The sequence below is a fragment of the Fukomys damarensis genome, unplaced genomic scaffold, assembly GCF_012274545.1.
Source record: "Fukomys damarensis isolate Sample0158 unplaced genomic scaffold, DMR_v1.0_HiC HiC_scaffold_4, whole genome shotgun sequence".
In the NCBI taxonomy this organism is placed as follows: domain Eukaryota; kingdom Metazoa; phylum Chordata; class Mammalia; order Rodentia; family Bathyergidae; genus Fukomys; species Fukomys damarensis.
Window position 1 is genome coordinate 16,331,311 of NW_022900916.1, and position 25,076 is coordinate 16,356,386.

General features: G+C 35.6%; 1 protein-coding gene across 1 annotated transcript in view; it reads left to right on the forward strand.

Moving 5' to 3' along the window:
• Scin (scinderin) overlaps window positions 1-25,076 on the forward strand; it is an 819,415-nt gene that overhangs the window by 353,366 nt on the left and 440,973 nt on the right. Inside the window, exon 18 of the transcript XR_004514640.1 lies at window positions 5,357-5,424. The gene's annotated coding sequence lies outside the window, so the exon portion shown is untranslated. The remainder of the gene's footprint in view (window positions 1-5,356; window positions 5,425-25,076) is intronic.

The window sequence follows — 25,076 nt, forward strand, 5'->3', positions numbered from 1 at the left end:
GAAGGGTAGGGGAAAGGGAACAAGGGAAAAGAAAAAAATATGAGAAAATGAAAAAATGGAAATAAAGTATTTGTAAATGGGGAGGGGGGAGGGGGTGAAGGGAGGGCAGGGACAAGGGGAAAACATGAGAACCAAGACCTATCATGTGAAGGTACAGGATCCCAGTAATGAATGTAACTGTATTGTATACCTAGATTGTACCAATAAACTCAATAAAAAGAAAAAAAGAACTAAAGCATTTGATATGGCTTAGGAGGCCCTCAATATGTCTTTCCTTTTCATTTCTTACACTCTGATTATCTGATATCTCTGATTATCTGATTATCTGTCTAGTTGAGCATGGAAGCCCTAGAACATTTTCTAGTGTTTCTGTGAGATATTGCTCACCACATTTTAGGTTCAGGTCTTTGCTGAATACTCGAATAGCATCATGTGCTCTCGCACTGTAATATTCAGCCACTGTGACTGGTGAGGGGAGAAACTGTTTGTGCTGTGCTCATCACAGGTGTCTGGTACAAAGTAGAAGCTCCGTTACTATTGATTTTTCTTTTCTACCCATTTCTGTTGCCTATGTTTCCCCAGTAATTTATCCTGAATTTATTTTCAGTTTCCTGGAAATATATCCTCTCTTGTTTCTGACCTTTATCATTTACTTTTCTTTGTCAGGAAGCTTGAGCTTATGTGCTCCTATAATATCATTTTCCATTCTAGTTCTTATTAAATGGTAAGACACATTCTAATGCACAATTCTCTACTTTCCACAAGCACGTTCTCTATGTGTGTGGAAACCGTATCTTTTCTTGTTATAGCCCTAGAATCTAGCCTGTGTTATATGCCTAATATATGCTTTTGATTACAGTAAATGAGTGAGAAAACAAATTAATATGTATGAAAAATATGTAGCAAATGTCTATAAGATAAAAATAATAAAGATGTCTACAATATGATGAAAAGTCTGTATTGAGAAAAGAATCTGAATGGAAGTAGTGCTAAAATGTCAGTATGTATATGAGGAGATGACTTGGGTGATTTGCTTTTCTATTTGTATCTCTACAGTTTCTTTAACAGATATGATTAATGTAATATTTCAAATATTTTGGAAGCCTTGAAACATAACATAGATGTGACTGATAAATTACCAGTATCTTTCCAAGATGTTGATAATTTTATACATGTACATCTTTATAATCATCTTTACAATTTTTAAAAAATATAATAACACCCTAGAGTTATCTGAGAGCAGCAAGATAGGAAATCTAATTCTACATTTATACATTCCAGCTTCATTTTCTGCTAGGTGCCTGCATTTGAAAGGACTCAATTTGTCCTTCACTTGTGCGAACAGGTAGAGTTAGACAACAAACAACTCCTTTGTCAAACAGAAAGCCATAAACAAAGCAAATTGCACAAGCTGTGCTGCTTTCCCTTCTGGCTGTCCATGTACTTAATGAAGGACACGTGTAAACCCAGCCAGCAGCTTGACAAGTCCGTACAGTTCATCCTCTGTGAATCTGACTTACAAAATCTATGTAAGACTCCAGGGGTTATTCGCCTGTGGGCTTATGTGAGAACATTGCAGTAAGAATCATGTGCTCACGTACAGTCCCCTAGGTTGTTGGCAAGAGCTGTCCTCTTTTACTACAGCAGGGGTATTCTTGAAACTGATAAATCAATGTAGAAAGACCTAGATAAAGGTTTTTCCAGGTCGCTATTACAGTATGCTTGCTTCCCAGGCTACTTTAATATTTTAGAAAACATAGATATAAATATGACAATCAAGATGTGACTTCTTATCCACTTTGATACAAGACACACAGATTTAAATGCAAGTTTTCTCTTGTTCTCAAGTTTTTTTTTTAATCTTCATTAAATTTATTGGTACATTTTAGTTATACAACACAGTCACATTCATCATTGGATCTCGTACTTACACATGACTTACCAGGTTCTTATTTTTTCCCACTCCCCTCACCCCCTCCACCCTTCCCTGTTTACAAAGACATTGTTTCCATATTTTTCCTTTTCCCAAATCTTTTCTTTTCCCTTTTTCCCTTTCCCCTGCCCCTCCCACTTCTTCTACTCTTTTAGACTTTTCTTTCTATTACACAGTATCAATTATACATTTTAATCCTATTTACTCTTTTACTTTTTGACACCAGAGAAACTTTGGTATTCACAACAATTATTGGCCAGCATCCAAACCTGCCCCCCCAAATAAATCTCCCTTTCTTTTAAAGCTTAGCATTCAGAATGAAACACGGTAATGAACATTTGTTTACAAACATGGAATTTTTTTTCACATAAACTGTTATTCTTAATGATTTTATATATTTTAAATTAATTACTTCTCCAATAAAACAGTGTAGATTTTTAAGTGAATTTAGAAAGCAATGTGGCATTTAAGTGAATCTTCTCTCATGCTTTCAGTTCCGTTTAGATAGATTTTTAGTCAAATATTAAAAGATACCACTGATTTTTTTGTTTTGTGTTGCTTCCATACATTTTATTAGTACATGAAGCTTGCATTCATCCTGAGAGGTAGGTACATGTACATAGCCTGTTTCTTTTTTATTTGCCTCGTCGAGCATGGACTGGTGTTTTTTTTTTTTTTTTTTTTTTTTTTTTTTTTTTTTGTACTGGGAATCAAACTTGGGTCCTTGTGCTTGCAGGGCACGCAGAGGAATCACTGAGCTAAATCCCCAGCCCAGCCTGCTTCTTTTTAAAATTCTCTTTCCCTTCCTGCCCTCTCCCCTCCCTCTGTCTCCAAATCCCTTTTCCTCATTTTCATTCTTCTTGCTATTGTTATTCTTAGCTCATATTTGTGACATACAATGTTTATATTCATAGTGCATATTTGTTGCCTATACGTGGCGTATCTTAATTCTTTTTACTCCCTCTTTCCTCACCCTAGTCTCCCGGACCTCTTCCACTTTGTAAGAGATCTATCTCCTTGTCTCCTTTTAGCTACCTTTTATTATGCTCTTTTTTTGTACTTTGCTACTCAAATGAGAGATATTACATGATATTGTGGCGTGTGATTTATATTACTCAACATTATATTCTCCGGGAACAGCCATTTATAAATGTCTCAGATTTATACTTCTTTGCATCTGAGCAGTATTCCATAATTTGTAGACACCACATTTTCTTTTTCCATTGTCTGTTGATGTCTATACAGGCTGCCTTCAATATTTAACTAGTATGAATTGTGTTGATGCAAACATTGGCATGCATGTATCACTGTAATATGATCTCTTTAGCTGTTTTGAAAAGATACCTACAAGGGAATAGCTGGGTCACGTGCCATTTCTAATGTTAGTTCTTTAAGAAATCTCCATACTAATTTTCATAGTGATTGTACTAGTTTACATTCCCACCCACAGTTCAGGACAGTTTCTCTTTCACCCACAGCCATGCCAGCATTTGTCATTCTTTGACTTCTTGATGATTACCATTGTTTCTAGTGTAAGATGAAATCTTAGTGTTGGTTTAATTTACATTTCTCTAATGGCCAGTGATGTGGAACATTTTTTCATATGTTTGTTGGACATTTGTACTTCTTCTGAGAAGTGTCTGTTCATTTCACTTGCCCATTTCTTGATTGGGTCTTTTATTTTAGGTAGTCTCATTTTTTTGAGTTCTTCATACATTCTAGATATTAGTCCCTTGATGAATATTGTGCAAAATATTTTCACATTCTGTAGGTTTTCTCTTCACTCTACTAATTGACTCCTTTGCTGTGTAGAAACTTTTTGATTTGATGTAATCCCAGTCATTGATTCTTACTTTATTTCTTGTGCAATTGGAGTTCTGTTCAGACAGTTCTGGCTTACACCTGTGTCTTCAATGGTTTTACCTATTTTATCTTCTAATAGGTTTGATGTTTCTGTTTTAATGTGTATATCATTGATCTATTCTGATTTTAGTTTAGGGCACAGTGAAAGATATGAGTCCAGTTTTAATCTTCTGTTAGTAGACATCAAATTTTCCCAGTACCATTTGTTGAGTAGGCTGTTTTCTCCAACGTATGTTTTTGACCCCTTTGTTGTCGATCAAATAACTGAATGTGTCTGAAGATGTTTCTGTGTCCTCTGTTCTGTTCCATTGATCCACTTGTCTATTTCTGTACCAGTGCCATCCTGAAAAACTGCTGAATTTTTAGAAAAATAATCATGTTCTAGTCCACATCTTGACCTTGGGCAAATCACTTAGTTAAGATTCTGTTGTGTTTACCTTTAAAATAGAAACAATGATACCTGTCTTCCCTACCTTAAAGAATAGATGAAAAAATAAATAAACTAGTAGGTGAAAGTGGTTGGTGTATAGCTTTTAAGGCAGACATCATGCTAGTTATATAAATAATAGCTTGCTTTGATTACTTCATCTGGATTTGTTTGCTTTGCCATATTGATCTGTCTGAAATAATAATTAACTTAGACCTCAAATTGAGAGTTAGACTTGCAATAAAGACCATTAAACATATTACTACAGGTGTACTATAGATCTTTAGAGGTAAAAAATAGTTGCCCTCTGGGTAGTTCCAAGACATTTGTACCCCATCTTGGACATTCCCAGAACTGGGTTTCCTTAGATTCCATTCACTTGTCATCTTTGTGAGGCATAGAATTGCAGGCATACTGAACTATTTTGTTTTAGAATTTTACGGGTCCATATCCAGGTATGAAGTAACATTATAAAACTAGTTTACAGTATACCCATGAATCTTAAATCCTTATACAAACTTGTGGCAGATGTTAACCCCTTTTACCACAAGGAAACCTACACACAGAGTAGAAGGATTACTACTCTTAGATCACAAATCACCTGTTTAGTTTTGTTAAAAAGAATGCTGGGTAAAATTGAGGGAGGATTAGAATACATACTTGTAATTTTCTTACCCCTTATCTTTATTAGAACTCTATAAATTTGCTGTATTTTCACTTTTTACTGTAACTATTTGTACAACCTGCCTTATCTAACTCTCCTCCTTATCTAACACCTACTTACTTACCTAAAGCACCAGTTTTACCTTCTTAGAGTAATATCCCACTTGTGCCTAGGTGCCCCTCCTACGTGCTGTCACCTCCCAACAAGGCACTGATAATGTACCATTGTTGGTTTTCCCCATTCAATGGTCTGTGAAAGTCTTGTGAAATACACAGTGCATAAGTAATGTTTTCATGTTACAGAAAACAATGTAGATCTAATTCTAAAGATCTACCCACAGTTTCTGCTACATTTCACGAACATTTTATTTATTTATTTATTTATTTGGTACCAGCTGTCAAAACTACCACTGAGATACATTCATGGCCCCTTTAAGTTTTTTTGTTTTTTGTTTTTTTTTTTGTGACAGGTCTTGCCCAGGTGGTACTCGAACCTACAACTCTTCTGCCTCAGACTCCCCAACGGCCGAGAATACAGGTCTGTGCCCTAGGCCCAGTTTGGGCCTTCTAAAAACTAAGATTCATCATCATTTTTCCAAAGTATTTGTTCCCAAATTTTTACATACTCTCTGTTCTCTCTAGAGATAATGTTAACACAGGCAGAAGCTTTTAATGAGGGTTAGCCTGATTATCTGTGTTTTATCTTTACCCCTAATATTTAGACTACTCTCCATTTATGAGAGTTTTCCCTTTTGGTTTGTTTGTTTATTTTGTTGACACTCTACCTTCAACTTCAATATTGCACCTAAATCCTATTTAGAATATCCCTGTGCCAGAATCTGGAGTCTGGTGTTCCTATTGCCTTCCACTGTACCCTCTCTGATAAACTTCTTTTCAGTGTTATAAACTTACTTCAATATGTACAATTTCATATGATAGCCAGTAAAATAATTTCCTCCTTATTCAAGCCTGGTGCTCCTGGTCTTTGCTTCCTAACGAAGGATTTTCCTAATAACGATTGCTTCCCTTCCTCTAGGTGTTTTAAAATCTAATCTATGATGGATTCGCTGACACAGACTTTTGCTTGTCTGTTTTGTTAGGTTTGCTAATTTGTAGTATTGAATTTCTAGAATCTTTGTTGTTCTATTCCACACACTATCTTCTTATCTGAACTGTATTTGGTTATGGAGAGAAGATAATTACACTGATCTTTAAAACAAAATTCAAGCTTTGTCTCCCCAGTAATGCTCCCAGGAATTCACCCACTGGTTCTTGATTACATCCTCATCCTTATGAACTTTATTACCCCATGCAGATTTAGTTCTGGGAATTTAGCCTACTTCCTCTAGGTCCGGCTTTCACCCCTAACTAGGATGTATTTTTATACAATAGTACAACCACTTACAGAACATGCCATATCTTTAGAGAAATAAAATGTGCTTAATTGTGGTTAACTTTATGTTTCTATTTTTAAGAATTTGTTTAATTCAGTAAGCATTCCATAATTGCTTTTTTCTTTTTATGACTGAACCATTTTCTGGGAGTTTAGAATTCTGACATAAAAATTTGAGGTTCATTCTTCACAATTATCATAATTTAATTTCCCCTCTCAAGTGCAGAACAATGATTTTCTCCTAGTATAATGTGTGAGTTGATGAAGAAAAACACCACCATGAATTTTTTTTGGATAATTCAATTTAATGACATAACTATGGAAAGAGTTTCTCCCATGTATCATATATTCAAGTGGTCTTTGTGGCCATTCTCTTTCACAAGAATATTTTCCATTGCTAAGCGGAATGAACAGAAGTAAACAGTATTTTGCAAAATGATGGGTCTGTCTACCCCCTGGATTAGTGGCAAAAGCGAGGTGGTATTTACAGACTTTTCTTCTTAATGGATGGCTGATATCTGAAACCACATAAGTAAGATAATGTAAAAATTATAAGTATTCACTCCCAGTGTGGTTTTTTTATAGTTTGGTTTGTAAATTCTATTGGAGAAACAGGTAGCATTGGGAAAGTCAAAACCCAAAAGTGATGAATTCTAAAAAAAGCAATTATGAAATTCTCCTTCAAATAATTTCATAAGTTTCTATAAATGTCTCTATTCATTTACCAACTACAATGCTTAAGAATTATTTCAAATTTAAAAACTCATAACAAACTTTCACCAGTTGAGATTTTTCATCTTTTTATCTCTTGTAATTCATGCACATGTTTAAAATATTGACTTATTTAATTATACCTTAATGCAATTTATTCCACATAATTTTGTCAATATTTTTCAGTTTTGGAAATTTTGTAACTTCCATAATGTGGTAATATGGGCTATATTGCTATTTACTTTTAACATTTTTATAAGATTCTTCTAAGTGATATTAAAAGCAGTAATTTCACTATCCTTGAGAATTTTATTGTATGAATATCATTAAAATGTGCTTATTAATTTCCTTGTCTATGGACATTTGTTTTGTTGTCAGACTTTTGCTTTCATATAATGTTCCTGTGAATATTTTCTTTCCTGTAAAAATTTTAGACAAATATGTTTCTTCTTATTGGCTTTACATTTGTTTAGATGTCTATATTTTTATTATACTGGTATTCGATACCAAGAGGCCTTTTGGAGATAACTAGAATAGCTTATGATAAATTATTACAGACTATATGATCACTATATAAAATCTTATCCAAAATACTAGAAAAAATCACTATATTTGGCTTTAAAATATTTATTGAGAGAAAACAAGCTATGTGATTGAGCTAAAATCTTCATGAAATATTTAATGAGAAATGTGAAGCAATTGCAAATCTGCATATAGTTGTTCTAGGATTAAATTAGATTTTACACCTAACTCCTGTCAGAATGTCTTGATGTTTATAAGTACACGACTAAATATATACTTAACTATAATTAAGAACAATTCTAGGAAAAGTGTTGTTCCCTGGTGAAGTATAGTTCAAAGGAACCATCCCATATCCCTTCAAGACTGAAAATCAATTTACCCCTTTCAGAAAAATCATTGCATTAACTTTCAGGATACACGCAATTGTTAAGTAGTCTTTTCTCTAAAACAACCCTTTTAACAGTTCTGTTAAGGGGAGAACCTTAAAATTATAAAAAAAGTAAATGTAATATCATGTTATCTGTAGAAAAGTTCCAGAAATAACTTGCAAGAGCCACCAATAAGTTTAACTGAATATGGAGAGTACTTTGCAACCATTAACAATTTCAGTTAAGAAGTTGATGCTAACACATACAAAGGCTTGGAGTAGAAGTGAAAAAGAGGTGTGTGTGTGTGTGTGTGTGTGTGTGTGAACAATGTGAAAATGTTGAGGAACTAGAAGGGAACAGTCTCCTGTTGACGCAGTGGCCATGAATAAGCATTGGTAGCACTTTACCAGGGGAGAGACTACAAAGCACTTTTTGCATCTAAGAAAGAACAGTGCAGAACATTAAATCACCTCCTGTGAGTTTCTTATTACATTTTGCAGTAGCATGTGAATATTTCCTGAGGGCCTGATTTAGTCCACATTAATTCAGTCTTATCTCTTCTCATAGCTATCTCATCACCTTCTGTTCTGTATGTATTCACCTACTTGTTTCATCAAGAATGTGGCAGTATCAAGTTGAATAAATATAAAGTCCTCTGAAAAAAAACAGTACTTAAGCAAGAAATGTCTATGTTAAGAGTACTTTCTGAGCAATACAGTTTCATAATTTTCACCAGCTACAAAGAGATTCTGTCTCACCCTGAAACTGTCTAGCGGCCAAACTTATTTTTATATAATAGGATTAATGGTAGGACTTCAAGTACCAACTGAGTACACTGGCCTAAACAAGTTACAAATTTGCAAATGTGTAAAGGTATGAGGATGAGCTTTCTGGTGATGTTAAGTGATAGGTGGGTCTTACTAGCATTATTAGAATCTCCAAATCTCAGCTCCTATTTTAGCCACAGAAGATAAAGCTTTACAGGAAAAGTCACCTGTGAGAAACTTTTAAAAAAACTAAATCTATATGGACTTGCTTAATCCATCTAATTCAGACTCTTCTACCTTTCCTCCAGCAACCCCCCCAAAAACACCCCAAAACAAAAACAAACAAAAAACCCCCAACAAAACAAAGGTCACTGTTGTGAATTATAGGTACTGGATGACTTTTCAATTGGCACTGTCAAAAAGTACTTTTTAGTCACACAGGAAGCTTTACTTTTAATAATGATACATTTTACAAGTCCATAAACATTGGTGAAGGATGGTCTGGCACACAGGCAATAGCTTTTAAGGTAACACAGGACCCTACACATTATCGAGTGAGAATGCTGACATTCATGTATTGAATGTAGAGCTAAATCCAAGTAGCAAAAGTTAACTTTTATTTCACTTAAAAAACCCAAATGTTCACCGTTTTCAAGTATTAGTTGTTAGTATGATAGATCTAAATAAAAAATTATTCATTGGCTAATATAATATACCAAAGGAAGCAGGTTGTATAATCTTTGTCATCTTTCCTGCTCCAAACACAGCCTCATTTCCTTCACACGCTGTGGAGTGGAGGAATCTGAAGTAGATGATCAAAACTGTCAGATGCTCCTCTGCAAAGGCACTGTCCCAGTGTATGTATGGCCAAAGCCTGGTAAAGCCATGGCTTATATTTCTAAAGAGATCATTTAAAGAGACTCTCAAGTCTACTTAATATCCCCAAACAGCAGCTGAGATGTCATCTCTTCCAGCTCCACTGACCAGTCTTTAAACAAGAGATTTACAATGGCACCAGAGAGTAATTGGCCAGGGCCAGACATTTTATTCTACTGGCATTTGAGAAAGCATAAATAATTTTATTGCTAAATTATTATTTTTACCTAGAAACTTTAATAAAGGGAGTATATTTAAATATATGAAATGAGTGTCAGTTATTTATGTGTCCAAGATACACTTGAGACCTACACGCAAGCTACACACTGAGCGAAGACCTAGGATACAATAAAAATAAGAAATGTTCTCCTCAGATATTTACAAGCCATTGTGATATTTTCAGATACAATTCTATGCTGAAGCATTTCTCCTCTAAAGAATTTAGTGAGTAGTTTGAAGGATAATATTTTAGCCTCACTTGTTTCCTTCCCCAAACAATCACATTTCTCCTGGCGCTTAGACACTATGTCTGTGAAAGGTGATTGAGTAAGAAAGTTAGTCATATGAAGAGTTAAGCTTCGGTTTAAAGTTACAGATGTGTAAACCAAGGTGGAATTTTGTCTGAGAACATCTAAAGGCCAGAGGAAAGGTAGACTTTAAGAGAATAGAGTCATCCTGGTTTTCCTTCCCTCCAGATTGTTTTGGAGATAGCCTAGGGGGGAAAAAATCCATGCCTGTTAAGACAGCAGTTTTTGGTAATAATAAGTAATAAGTAAAATAAAAATTTACAAATAATAACTTATATGACCTGAGTTACTCCATTTGAAATGGGAATAACCCTGTACACACACACACACACACACACACACACACACACGCGTGGTATTGCCTGTGTGTTATGAGAACGTGCACTGTTTTGAAGACACCCCTGTTACGCCTATTACTTAAATTGGCTGTTAGCTTGCAAATTACAAGTGTCAGCTGCAGCTCCACTAACAGCTCAGTGATGAATCACATAAAATATCCAACATATTTACAATTTGCCCCTCAGATTCCTTGCCTTTTGAGTGTTGTCTTTTGATAAACACAGAGCAGTAATTGCAGGTAACATGACAGACTTTTCTCTTAATATAACTGTTTTTTTTGGGGGGTGTGATGAAAATGTAAAATAGGTATAATTATTTTAATGCTTGCTCATGCAACAAAGCTGGACAATATTATTATATAGACCTTTGCATATTATGTACAACTTTACAAATGAACTCTACAGATAAATATGAGTTAATCACAATTGTGTGGAATACATACTTGGCACAGAATAGTTACACTTTGAGACCACCAAATATATCCTAGAGCAGAGGAAAGCAACCTGGGAAAAAATGAAATCTCTATTCCTGGATGCATTGAATGTCCTGGCCACATTTCCTTTGTCCGCCTGTTTCTATCAAAAATCCTGATTTATCACTGAGGAGCCAGAGAGTTCTGGAAAAGCTGACTTCAGTCTTGGCACTGAGAGTAGAACACATGATCAAGGGTAAGCAAAACAGGAGATTCAGCTTCTGGGCCACAGAAACTGGCTCCAGAGTGTGACTGAAGGTGCATATCACAGCAAGCCTGGGCTTTGCTTGGGTTGTCAGGACAGCTCCTCCAGCAGGTGAAGAGGGTGGGGTGTGGCGGGGGGCTGGGCTCTGTAGTAATCACAGTGGAAGTTATCTTCAGGAGGATTTCCATAACCAAGGACCAAGTGGAGACGTGGATAGCAACTGGTGCCCATGGTGGCCTTATTTTGCTCCTGAATCAACACTTTCTTGAAATCTAACCCACATCTAAATTCTAGCTATGTAAACCAGCGAATTACCTTTGTTATTTCATTTAGTTGAAATTGTGCTTACTTCAGCAGCGCGCATACTAAAAAAGTTAGCTGAAATTAGATTTATATTACTTGCAGCTGAAAAGCACTGTAATAGATATATTCAAATATATACTTGGATATACCATAGGAGAGACATTTTATAGGTTCAGTCTGCAGACTGCTAGTGGAATTGATGGTCTTTAAAAATGTTTTCAACCCTAAAATTTTCAAATGAGATGAACCTAGGTTTCTGTACTCTGATGCTTCTCTGTGAATTTAAAAACAAGATCCTCTTACGCCATTGGTAGGCTATGAACAATACATATTTTAACAAACTTTGGCCCCCTACAGTTCTCACCTTAGTTTGGTTATTATGAAATGATTTCATTTTATTGTTTTTTATTGAAAGTGACCTTTGATTCATGCTAGTTAGGAGACATTTATAAGCGTGATTTCTTTCTAACAAGTATTCAGAACAAAAGAGCAAAACTTGACAGAACTGCATAGGACTTAAAGGCAAGTTTCTGTTTTAGATATGTTGCTCTTTGTTTTGTATTTAAAAAGAAGAGTTGGTATTTCATTTTCGATCTCATTAAGTACTCAATAACTCTGCTAAGCAGGAACAGATTTTTCTCTCTGAAATAGAACTGGAGGTGGTAGTTTTATTGTAATCCAGCCATCTTGGAATAATGTTTTCATTGAATGTGATATATAAATATAGGAAATGTAGGTGTGTCTGAGAAGCCTACAGAGCAATGTCACACTGTACATTAAGACAACTTCTAGCATTGACTGAAATTGCATCTCTGTGGTATCAGTAACCAAGACTGACTGCTTCGTTTCTGAACGGGCTAGAGAAAGAGTGGTGTCTTCTTTTATGTTGCCACCCGTGGGGCGCTTTGACCAACTCTGGCACTGAAGAGGGACAGGCTACTTCCTGGAGAGGGAGTCACTGGGTTTGTTTGGCAGAGCAGGACATTTGCCTCACAAAGAACTTCTGTTGTCTTCTTCCAGGAAGAAGTACTTTAGAGCCTCACAGTTTTGGCAAATGTTTCTCCATTCCCTTTGAGCATATGTCTTTTTCTTCTGTGGATGGTGTCATTTTTTCCCCCTTAATTGTATGTTTATGTTCTAATTTGCCACAAAAGAGGGAATCTCCTAAAAGCATATCCCATATTTACAAGAAATAAGGGATTCTTCAGTGCTTTAAAAATTTTTAATTCTATTTCAGAAATTCCATATTTTGTCCAGTTTTGTACTTGGCCAAAATGAATTACAAGCAGTAAGGGCTGGGTAAGGAGAGGTGGATTTATAAGCCTCATAGTACTGTAGATATTAAGCAGAGAGTTTCAGAAGTAGAATTTTGCATAGTTCTTAATGGTACAAATTATTCTATGCTGACAACCAAAAAGTCATTTAAAAAAATTTCGTCATTTCTTTTTTTTGAGTACTTTGTATTCTCTACATAGTTTAAAAACATGGCTAGGATTTGTTACTGTTTTTATATTATATTGTTTCGTACATACATTGAGAGAACAGAATGGGATCATATTGTAAGTTAAAATTCAGTCTGAAAGTGAAGACTACACTGCTTCTGTATGAAATATACTAGGATATTTAATCTCAGGAAATTGCTTATGTCAGCAGCTGTCACAAAACATGTGGCCCAGTTTGGAATCTGGAGCAGCTGACATACTAAAATACTATTTCTTTTTTTGTGGGGAAATAAGAATATCAGTGGAATCTATTTTCTTTGAAGTGCTCCAGATTGTTTATTTCTAATTTCAGACATTTTCAGATATTTCTAATTTCAGATATGTTTGGTATGACTACCAGGCAGAAAATATTCTACTGCACCCTAATGTCTGGGGTATTCCCCAGGAGCAGAATGTTTTAGGCGGAGCTGGGTGGAAGGACATCCATTCATTACAAAGATGCCATAAACTCCACAGGGAAAATGTGCTCTAAGCTTCTGTGAAGGGAACAGAGGCACCCCTGCAAAATGATTCTTGGGGTCTTCCTTGAAGGAATGGACTCTTCACCTTATCACCTATCACCTTAGACCATTGTTCCCAAGCTGCACTCTGTACACGACAATGCTGATCTTTGGCCTCCAAATGTGACTCTTGCTTGTCCGTTTTTCAAATAGCATGAGAATTCCTGGAGGAAGCCCTTTCTACTGAGCGGCAAACTAGGCTCAGGGATGTTTCCCCACATACTCAGAGACCTGGACTACATGTTTTTCTATTGGTTTTATGTAACAGATTTGCTTTAATTCATATATTTCTTTAAATTGTTGAGCACATATACTTCATACCACTGGATGCCCTGTGTATTTTCTGAATTAGAGATAGCACGGTGAAGTAGGATGAACCCTGGTGTAGAAATTAGAAGATTACCTTGTTCTTTTTTGGTGCTGGAGTTTAGCCCAGGGGCCCTGCATGCCAGGTGAGTGCACCGAGTCCCACCCATAGCCCCTGACCTGGCATATGATTCACTCCGTGTTCTGAGATGAGGACAGAAAGTGGCCCAGTGTAGACTGTCTTTTAGTAGATATGGAAGAGTTTGATAGTGTAATTATTAATACAGAATACAGAAGACTAGCATTTTAGTCACTTCAGGCATGTTCTTAATTTTTGTAACTTCTTCCCTGATCTGGGAAATGATATCAGTGATGGTGCTTTCCTTGGAGCAGTACTGTCTGGTTAATCCAAATCAATGAATTAGAAGTGCTTAGCAGAGCATAATGCTTACAATTATTAAAAATTACTCATGTGACTCCAGGTCAGTAAAATTCCTCTTCAAGCTGCATAAAATTCATCTTGTGAGGGATATAAATGTCACCAGGATGTAGGAAAGATAAAAAGTGATGGCATGGACTAATGAAAAGAAAAGGTGGCATAGTCTCACATGTGTGCGTTCATATGATGGCAAGGATTACTGAGAATCAGGAAATACTGAGAAGTTGATATTTTCCAGGAGGGGCGATCAATATGAAAACATTATGTGCACTATAAAAGGATGTGCAAATAGTCTGCATTGCTTTTAATATTCTTCTAACATTTCCCATCAGCACTCTGATGAAAAGAATCTCACGAAAAAGGATTAGTAAGCAATGGACATGAAGCGAGACAATTGGAGGCAGCATGAAGGCTAAATCCAAAGGTGAACAGTTAAGAATAAACATTTGGTATTGTCGAAGACATTAAAGTAACATGGGAACAAAGCTGGTGATTGCATTATGTATTTTGTTTATTCATATGCTATTGAATTAGTCTCTATAAAAGATAGTTTTAGATGAGTGAAATGAGATGTGAAAAATTCTTCCAAACGATCAGGTAGCATTGAAAAGTGAGAAGTCGAGAAACAAGGAGAGAAAACATAGAATTTCTCTAGATTTTATTATTTTAGAAAATGAAAGGGATGTACTTTCTTTCAGCATTTTGTTTTGATCATCTGTCATACGCTAACAGTGTGCAAGGAGCATGGAATAGAAATGAGAATGATAAATAGTGTAAAAGAAAAATTCTACATCCTTCAAGTGACTATATAGAAAAGTGAGAGAAGAAATAAATCAGAAAATAGACACAATCTGCCTAATCTCGAGTGGCCCAAGTGTCTAGAGGAAGGGCCAGGAGTGTGGAGCCCTGACTCTGTGACAGGCAAGGTATGAGACGGGTGTTTTCACAGCAGCCTTAGTTGGAGTAATGAAAGTGCAAAGAATAACAATAATTCAGTCTTCCACAAGGCTCCTCCTGTCAAAGTTCAGCCAAACACACTTTTTCCCCTGGTCAGAATTTAGATCAACTTGGGCTCAGAGAGTTAGCTCTGGTTCAGAATGTATCTCGCTTTTTTTAGCTAAAATAGAGTTGCTGTGATTCTAAAGACTGTTTCATGCACAAGTTCCCCATCTTTAATTTTTAGCCATAAGCCATTAAGAAACATTGGTAAAGCTGATCTGTCTGAGGTAAAATGAAATTTTAATATTCAATAACACATTTAGTCCTTATTTCCTTTAGTTTCTTACACTATAGAAACTATTCAGTATTTCCTTGTTTCCTTATTCATTAATTCATGCAGCAGATAATAATAATGGCTACTAATGTAAATGGAAATTGAAGGTCTTTACATATGGGGGGAGAAAATTTGAGGCAGATACATCAATTAGAAAGCTATTTTTGAGCATGTTGGGATTTATAAATGTTGGGGTAATGATAGGAAAAGTGGTGAGCCACTATAAGGCAGAGACAAGATCATGGTGGTGTTCTGTTGTGGATTCACTGCTTGTAGGCACTGGAAAAGCATTCAGGTGGAAATACGTATGGAAGCAAAGCTTAGGAGAGAGTAGGGATAGAGAGAAGGTAAAATTTGTTGTGTATCATACTTATATGAGTAACATTTAATATATATTGAATATTATATATTTAATATTTATTGAGATTTTGCTACCGACAAGCCTATGATAAGCATTTTGTAGGAATTTTCTCACCTAGCCTTTGCAAAAATTCTATCAGTTTATTAGACTCGTTCTTTTATAAGTGTGATCTCCCAGCTAGTGAAGGGATTCCAAATCAGGCTGGATTTCTGGTATTAATTTTTGTGAATCTTAGTTGCTACATAGTACCTTGTCTTTGCTCATCCCCCATGCCTTAGTCAACATCTGTGTCTGTTAGTGGATTACTGACTGTGATTAATATTTATGCAACAGGATCCAAAAGGTGCAGCTGAAGAAAGAAAAAAGTTGGGAACCACCAGGTATAATATTTTTATTGTTAAAAAACCCTGAAATTATAAGGATTAAGTAATCATTTTTTTAAAGATTGGATTTAATTTTAAAAGGGAAAAGATGTACAGTAAAACAGGTATTTCTTGGGAAATATGACAGAGGAAAAGAATAGGTTCAGATATTTTAGGAAAGTTTTTATTTTCACCTGAAGTTATTAATTTATACCAGAGCAATTCCATTAGCTTGTAATTGAATGTTTCCTATTTCTATAGGTAAATTGTGCTCATCTGATAAATATCAAGGTATCTTCAGCTAATTTATTCATGTAAAAATGACAGTGCCTAGTTACAGCTAGAATGCTTTTTATGAGCACTGCTCAGGTCTTATAGCACAATCCATAGAAAGATTAAAGTGTGCATAAGTCAGCTCTGTACTCAAAGAGCTTCACCTGAATGTTGGGTTGGTGGGAAGAAAACCTTGGTAGTACTCTTAAGACCTTTCAAGATTTTGCACCCTAATCTTTCAGTTCCCTCTTCACTTCCTTCATCCTTCTCATCTACACTGGTATCTTGCAGAGAGCAAGCACGAGCACCCTGGCTTGCTTATTTATTTCTATTTTGCATTTGTGCTTTTATTGCCTAGATCACTCTTCTAAATACCTCACTGTTGCTCACCCGCTCCCTGCTCTTAGAGTTTTGACCATGCATTAGGAAAGTAGCAGGGGTTCCTTTGACTTTATTTTTCCTGCGGCACTTACACCCAACTTATGCAATGCACACAGATGGTGTTTTGATATATGCCTCCACCACTGTTTCACCCTCTGAAATATGAGGTTTTTGAGGGAAGAACCTTGTCATTTTGTCCATGCCTATATCCTCAGCAGCCAGAACAGTGCCAGGCATGTAGTACAACTCCATAAATATTTATTAAATGAATAAAAAGAACTAATTATATATTTTTATATATTCACAAGAGCTAAATTGTTAGTATGGATAATAATTACTAGGTAAATTCATGGGAAATGCTTGGCTATGCACCCATTCTCTAAATTTATTGCTTCAGAACTGCCCAAAGAAAAGTATTGTCTCTTAAATATTTGTATCCAGTGTTCTACCTGGCAGAGCACTTAATATATTGCACCCATTTGATATATATATATATATTCATGTGGATATTATATTTCCAAGAGGAGATTGCTTCAGAACTGCCCAAAGAAAAGTATTGTCTCTTAAATATTTGTATCCAGTGTTCTACCTGGCAGAGCACTTAATATATTGCACCCATTTGATATATATATATATTCATGTGGATATTATATTTCCAAGAGGAGAAATATCTTTAGCAGATTTACATGACAGAATTGGAAGAGAAGGCACTGAACTGAATTAAGATATAGGTAGATATATACAAAAATTATTCTGTAATGGTATTAGGATATGCTGGCAAGTGAAAATGCTTATGGTAAAAAAAGAAGTAGACATTTGGGAATTAACAAAACATAGTTAATGTGATAATATTATCAGAATATTTGGGATTTGTGGCTCCTATTAGTTCATTGACACCCTAATATTTATTAAGCATTTGTAGTATGCCAGGAATTCTAGGTGTTGAGGATTCAGCGTTGACCCAACAGAATAAAAATCCTTGCTGTTACATACCCAACGTTCTAGCTGAAGACAGTAGAATAAATGCCAAATCATGTTCACCGGAGGGAAAAGCTGGGGAGAAAGTACAGTGAGACAAGAAGGCAGCTCTCAGTGAGCTGGTGAGCAAGGCCTGAGGTGTGAATGGGAGCCACACACAAATCTGAGGGCAGGGTAGAGGTATTAGCAAACCAAAGGCTTGATCCTGCTTCTCATTTTCAAGGATGAGCAGGGAGGCTAGGTAGGCAGGAGACTGGAGCAGAGGAGGCAGTCAGGGCAGCGATGCACGGATGAGTGGAAGATCTAGCAGCACCTGTGGGCCCTCCGAAAAATCTTGAAATCCAGAATAAGAAGGAAAGCTGGTGGATGGTTGGAGCAGAGAGGAAACCTGATGTGACTTGGATTTATTTTTTTCAGCTTTAATTGAGTTTATTGGTACATTTTAGGGATACAGTACAGTTACATTCATTGTTGGGATCTTGTACCTCTACATGACAAGTCTTGATTCTCATTTTTCCCCTTACCCTTGCCCTCCCTTCACCCCCTCCTCCCCTCCCCATCTACAAACACTTTATTTTCATCTTTTCATTATCTCACATTTTTTTCTTTTCCCTTATTACCCTTCCCCTACCCATCCCACCTTCCCTACACCTTTAGCTCCTTTCTTCTCATTTCTAAATGACAGTAATCTTATTAGGATCTTATGTTTTATTGCAGATACAAGTCAAGAATGGAACCCTTCTCCATTGTTGACTTGTATTTTAAGTGGATCCTTGTTGCTCTGCTGATTTCAGAGCTGTGAGTCATCTGGAGTGAGTGTGGGCTTATCACCTCTAGTTAAAAATATTTTTTTTCTCTCATTGAGTTTATTGTACATTTTATGTATACAGTACAGTTACATTCATTACTGGGATCTTGTACCTTTACACGACAGGGCTTGGTTCTCATTTTTTCCCCTTGTCCCTGTCCTCCCTTCACCCCATCCTCACCTCCCATTTACAAACATTTTATTTCCATTTTTTCATTTTCTCATATTTTTCCCTTATTACCTTTCCCTTACCCTTCCCACTTTCCCTATACCATTAGCCCTTTTCTTCCTATTTCATATTGTCAATTATCCCATTAGGATCTTATGTACTATTATAGTTTTTCACACCAGAGAAACTATTCGGTATTTACACGTGTGCCTTATTTATTTCACTTAGGAGTATATCCTCAATATGTATCCATTTTCCTATGAATGAATCTAATTTCTCATTCTTTATGGCTGAGTAGTATTCCATTTTATAGAAAAACCACATCTTTGTTACCCAGTCTCCAACTGATGGGCAAATGGGCTGTTTCCAAGTTTTAGCTATTGCAAACTGTGCCACTATAAACATGGGTGCACATATATCTCTGTGATTTGATTCTTTTAGTTCTTTTGGAAAGATACCCAGCAGAGGGATGGCTGGGTCAAATGGAACCTCTGGTCCCAGCTCTTTGAGGTATCTCCATATTGATTTCTATAGTGGTTGCACCAGTCTGCACTCCTACCAACAATGGAGAAGGGTTCCTTTCTCCCCACAACCCCGCCAACATTTATTATTGGTTGATTTCTTGATAGCAGCCATTCTTTGTGGGGTGAGGTGGAATCTCAGTGTTGAAAAACATTTTTAGTTAGACAAAATAATTTGGCTTTTCACTTTTTAAATATATTTGAATTCTCTGGAAGAGTCTTTTCAGATTTCAACAAAACGTTGCTTGTTTCCACTCAAGCACATCTGCTAAGGTCTGAAATTCTCTGATCCTGGTTTCTGCCATGGGAGATTCATTTTCAGGGAACTTCCTGGATTAGAAGGAGGCAATGGCTAAGTAGTCATTGCTTCCATTGTGCTCTCAAATGAAGACTGTATTTACCTCATTGGATTCTAACTTACTTTCCTGTACCTTTCTTTGTATTTTCTTTCTAATAAGGTGAAGGTAGAATGTATACAAAAGAGAAATCTTTCATAGATTTCCAGCATTTGTTATATCACATAACACGTGTCACATATTAGTCAAAATTGTATTTTACCACTGTGCATTAAAATGACAATAAATTCTAGAAAATCGTATGCAGGGCTTTATCTTACCCTGGTAGTTCTAAAAATTATGAGACACCCTTTCTTTTATAGTTACGTTATTCTCATAAATTGTTTAGAGCTCTGGCCTAAATTTAGCTCAGATATTGCAATTAATTTATGAAGAGATCATTATTTTAGAATCCAGATTGCGGCTTTCCCTGCTTAGAACTTACATGGACTTGGGGAATTGAAATGGGTATGACATTTATAAAATGATGTATCTGTTCATCACTTTTTAATAAGGTTGGTAGTTTTTCAGAGCATGTCGCTATGCCATTTAGGAGCAGCCATGTACTGGTTCAGTGTTCACAGACCATTGTTAAAAACTTGCATAATGCATCACTGATAGAATAATGAATACAACACACCTGGTAATGACTCACAATTTCCTTTGATCTCCCAGAAACACTTGTTTTAAAAACCGGAAACTTAAAAAAAATTTTGACTTTAATAGTTTAATACAAAAGCTAAATGAGTAAAAATAAAGACACAAACACAGGGAAAAAAATTGCAATTTGTTTTGTCAGCTCCCTGGTTCAAGTTATGTGAAATTATCACACAATGCACAATTGTTTAATTCAATTAATCAAATTAAAATTGGCATCCACTCAGTATTTTTTGAAGTTATTAGGAAATGTTTGTTAACTGAGTTGTGATAATCCTAAAGAAATTTAAGGTTTTAATTTAAGTAATTTAGAGATAGATTTCATTATAATTTCCTATTTTAAAGTCTATGATTTCTTAGGTATTTGGTTTGGTGCAATGTTCACTCTCTTTAAAGAATTCTTTTTCTAAAACATAGTCAAAATAAATCTATTTCTCTGGAATCTACTCTCTCAATAAACTAAAACAAACTTTATGATTTCATAAGTTGTGAATTAGGTGGAATATATTCTTTTTGTTCTTTCTGTAATTAAAGGAAAGTGGAAATGCTCAGAGTCACATAAAAATATACATATAAAAGGCAAACAACTTGGCTCTGTTTATCCACGGTATCATCATTCCCTATGCCCATTATTATTATTTCCTGTGCCCTTGCTTTGAATTTTAAAAACGTCAGATCTATTTAAGATCTTGCTATTCTGAGCAGGAGCATGGGATTCACAACATTTCTAGAATGATAAATGGAACTGTCTTGAAGAATATGGCTTGTTATAAAAATGGCTTAGAGTTGTGGAGAAAATACTGAAATTCAACAGACAGATGCTTTTCTAACGGGATTTCCTATGAAGGCAATGAGGAAAAGGTTCATCTTCCTCTCAAGGAAATAAGATGCAGGTCTATTTCTGACACTCTCTGGTGATAATGTGCAGCGGTAGGAAATAGATTGAAGCTCTTTTTCTGATCTGATTTGACTACTTCTGTCATTTACAATTCTATAGTTACTCTGTTTACCTGCCAGCTGTCCCTGGATATCCTTTTCAGTCTTGATGTGATAGCTTCCACATTCATGTCTAGGAAAATATGTCTGCACGTGTCTACTCTGTTAGATCTGTGGATCTTTTAAAAATCCTTTGTTAAATAAATCAATAAGCTAGGGGGGATTGTCTTTTGGAAGAGAGGTCATGATTTTAAAGGCTTTGATTTCTGAGAAGATTCACCAAGATTTTCATATTATTCTAAGAAAATGGGCATTTTGCCTTCCACAGATCATTGAGAAAATGAACCAGACTCCAAGCCTCAGCTATAAAAGTCAAAGAGAACATGAAATGTTGTCTGGGATTTTATTGTTGTGACTCACAGCTGAATAACAATCACCTTTGCAGAAAACGGAGGCATTCAGGTACTGAAAAAATGCCTTTCATTTGAAGATTCAACAGCTTCTGTGTTTTTGTTAGAAACAAACCCTATTTAGGAGGTTAAACCACAGAGCGTACAGACACCGTGTTGTTGGTGAAGCATATGTCTACCATTCAATAAGCTGTCAGTTCAGATTAATTTGGGGCAAGGCTGATGAATGAATTCTAAAAAAGCATTCCTTGATTTGATTTTTTTGGCAGCATAATAAGTTTATTTGGGATTAAATATTTTTTACTAATTCAATGACTCATTCATTTATTTATGAGACACTTATTACCTCCTGTGATGTTCTAATGCTAGGTCATCATGGACAGTCAGTAAATCAGATGGATATCATAACTGATCTCATGGTGTTTATAATCTAATAAGCTGTGTTATAATGATGAAACATATCAATTACAAATGTGTAGTCTTAAGTTTTCTTAAACTAGCATCTGTGACAAAATTCTGGTTGATTAGTTTTTTTGTTTTGTTTTGTTTTGGTGGTACTGGGGATTGAACTCAGGATCTTATGCTTACGAGGCAGGTGAGGTACCACTGAGCTAAATCCTTGGCCTTGATTAGTGTTTTGTTGAGTATGTTGTTGATTCTGAAGTATAGTTAGACTTCTATAAATACAGATCTATTGACCTTAAACCAGACCATTAAAGCAGAATCTTTAGACTGAGCTATTCATATTTTAAAGAAATTTTACAGGTTTGATAAGGTTAAATTAGAATTCAGAAAACACTACTCAAATATAGACAGAAATTTCAAATGGCCATTACTGCAGATTTATGTTCACATAATGCAAAAGTAAATATCATGGACTATCTTTGATGTCAGATAATTTTGTGTAGAGTTCATCAATCAAAATGACTTCAAATGTTGGCCCTGTCTTGTTATACCTCATATTATCATCTCCTGAGATCTATCATTTTGTGGTTTTTAACTCTTGAGCTTTCAGTAATTGGGTACTGTTCCTTAGCTAATTTCCTTATACTTCTTTTCCTTAGCCTTTCTCTTGTAGCCAAAACAAACTGAAAATACAATTTCCCAGTACAAATTTGGACAGTTTATTTTCCTGTCTCCAAAAATTTCATTGCAATCAAAAGTGTTGCTTCCTCTGCTTACTTTTGCACTCATTATATAATTCTCACCTGTGTAACACGACCCTTATTCATGTACATACCAAGAGAGATTCAGTTTTCAGTTGTCCATGTGGAAGGAGTTTCAGATACAAGATAGTTGCATTCAAAAGTTCTTCCTAATTTGCAGTGCTGTTGGCCTCTTAGTTTTAGGCCTCTGGTACTTAACTCTCTAAGGATCACAACTTTCCTCCCTGTAGGCCTGTCTGGTTTAAAAGTTGTGTGTCTTATTCTGTTCTCTGTTGCTGTAACTGAAAAGCATGCACCTCATAATTTATAAAGATGTGATGTTTATTTGGCTCATGATTCAGTGGGCTATGAATCCAAATGCATGGCATCAGCCTGTGCTCAGCTTCTAGTGAAGGCCTTGTGCTGCATTATGACATGGTGGAAGGTATCTTATGTGCCACAGACAAGCTCATCAGAGAGCTTGGTTTTATATTTTTAAAAAAGTGAGGGCTGAGGATTTAGCTCAGTGGTTCTGCTGCCTACCTTGCAAGCACAAGGTCCAAAGTTTAATCCCCGGTACCACAAAATAAAAATAAAAAAGCACCTCTAGTGATAACTCCTTAGTTCATCAATCCATGAACTGTGCAGACCCCGCATGACCCACTTACCTCCGCAAATTCCCCCCTCCAAATATATTAACATGAATTTGAAAGTTAAGTTTCTGACACATGGAATTTGAAGGACACAACTAAACCACAACTCTGTATTGCTAGGTTTTGCCAGTAAGCTGGACCAGACAATCAGAGTTGGGAGAGAACTCACCCAGAGTCTACCAAAAGCCTCCAGTGTTCTCCAGGAACTATTTATTTTAGAATTCATGACCTTATAGCAACTTCAAGCTGTTCTAACAGGCAGCAAGTAAACTTGGCTGTGGTTTCAAGGTGAGGATAAGTGATCCTGAGCAAGCCAGTATACCTTCCTCCAGGATGGGCAGGGAATACGTCATATCTTCTGCACTCAGAGATATGTTTTATTGTCTCAGACCTGCACAGACTGTACCCTGCTGGCTTATCCAATGCAGAGAATTGATGATTCTGAACAAAGAGTTTGAAGCAGAGTCTGTTTAGACAACTTCTGAGTTGGGCAAACCTGGCTTTGCATACATTTTCCTAGCTGGGTAGAGTTGAAGTTTCAAGAAAGAAGCACAAGTTGTTTTTGAATGAAGAGAGAATTAGAATTTGTTTCTATTTTTAAGAATAATCAATTGTTAAATAAAACCCATGTCTTCTGTGTTTAGCCTCAGCCACTGTCCTGGAGTAGTATGAGACCCCATGTTAGGACTACTTATTTGAATTCATTAACTACAAAACCAAATGAGATAATAATAATAAGATTATTTATTATTATTTTATACCACACAGTTGGTGATTTATTGTACATCTGAATACAATCTGTCTCTCCTTCTCCTTCCCACCCTCCCTTGCTCTTTTGTAAATTTAATTGTTAGTACCAAAGAAAACCAGGTTTTTTATATTTTGTCATTTCTTACTATCTTGAGTATGCCACTTTTTAGTTTGCCTGGGTCATACTGAGTGAAGGGGAACTGTTTTAGGACACACAAAATACGTAATATAGTAAATGCATAAAAATAATAAAACTTCCTATATTTTTAATAATTTTATTATAACATTTTATTTATTTACTTTTTATTATAACATTTTTAAAGAGGGCAACATAGACTTAATGGGATATTAACCTTGTTTTTGTAAAACTAGGCATAAATGTTTGGTTCAAGAGAAGTGGTTGCCATTCTTAGAGAGTTCTCATGGTGCTTATCATGAGTTTTTTACTGAATTTTATTTGTCACGTGCTTCATCCTTGAAAATAGTTGTTGCAAATGCACATACTCCCAAAATATAATGATGAATAATGCATGCTTGTGAAGTAAAGGATTTTTTATACAGTACATAATTATTACACTCATTGTGGGGAGTTGGTACACAGACATAGCACATTTTGATTATTTTTTCACCCGTTCCCCATCTCTTGGTCCCCCTCCCTTTTGCAAAAGATCTACCTCCTTGTTTCCTATTATTTGTCTTCTATTTTTCTCTCTAATTTATTTATACTTTGGTTTTTCCTTATAAGAGAAACCACGTGATATTTAAGGTATGTATCTGATTTATTTCAGTTAACATTATGGCCTCAAGGTACATCCATTTTCCTACAGATTTGGGGGGGCAATAGGTCTTATAAAAGTCTAGCTGAGAGACATGATCAAATTTTTCATTGAGTTGAATGTTTGATAACAGCTCTATAAGTTCCATTTGAAAATTTCCAGGAAATGTATT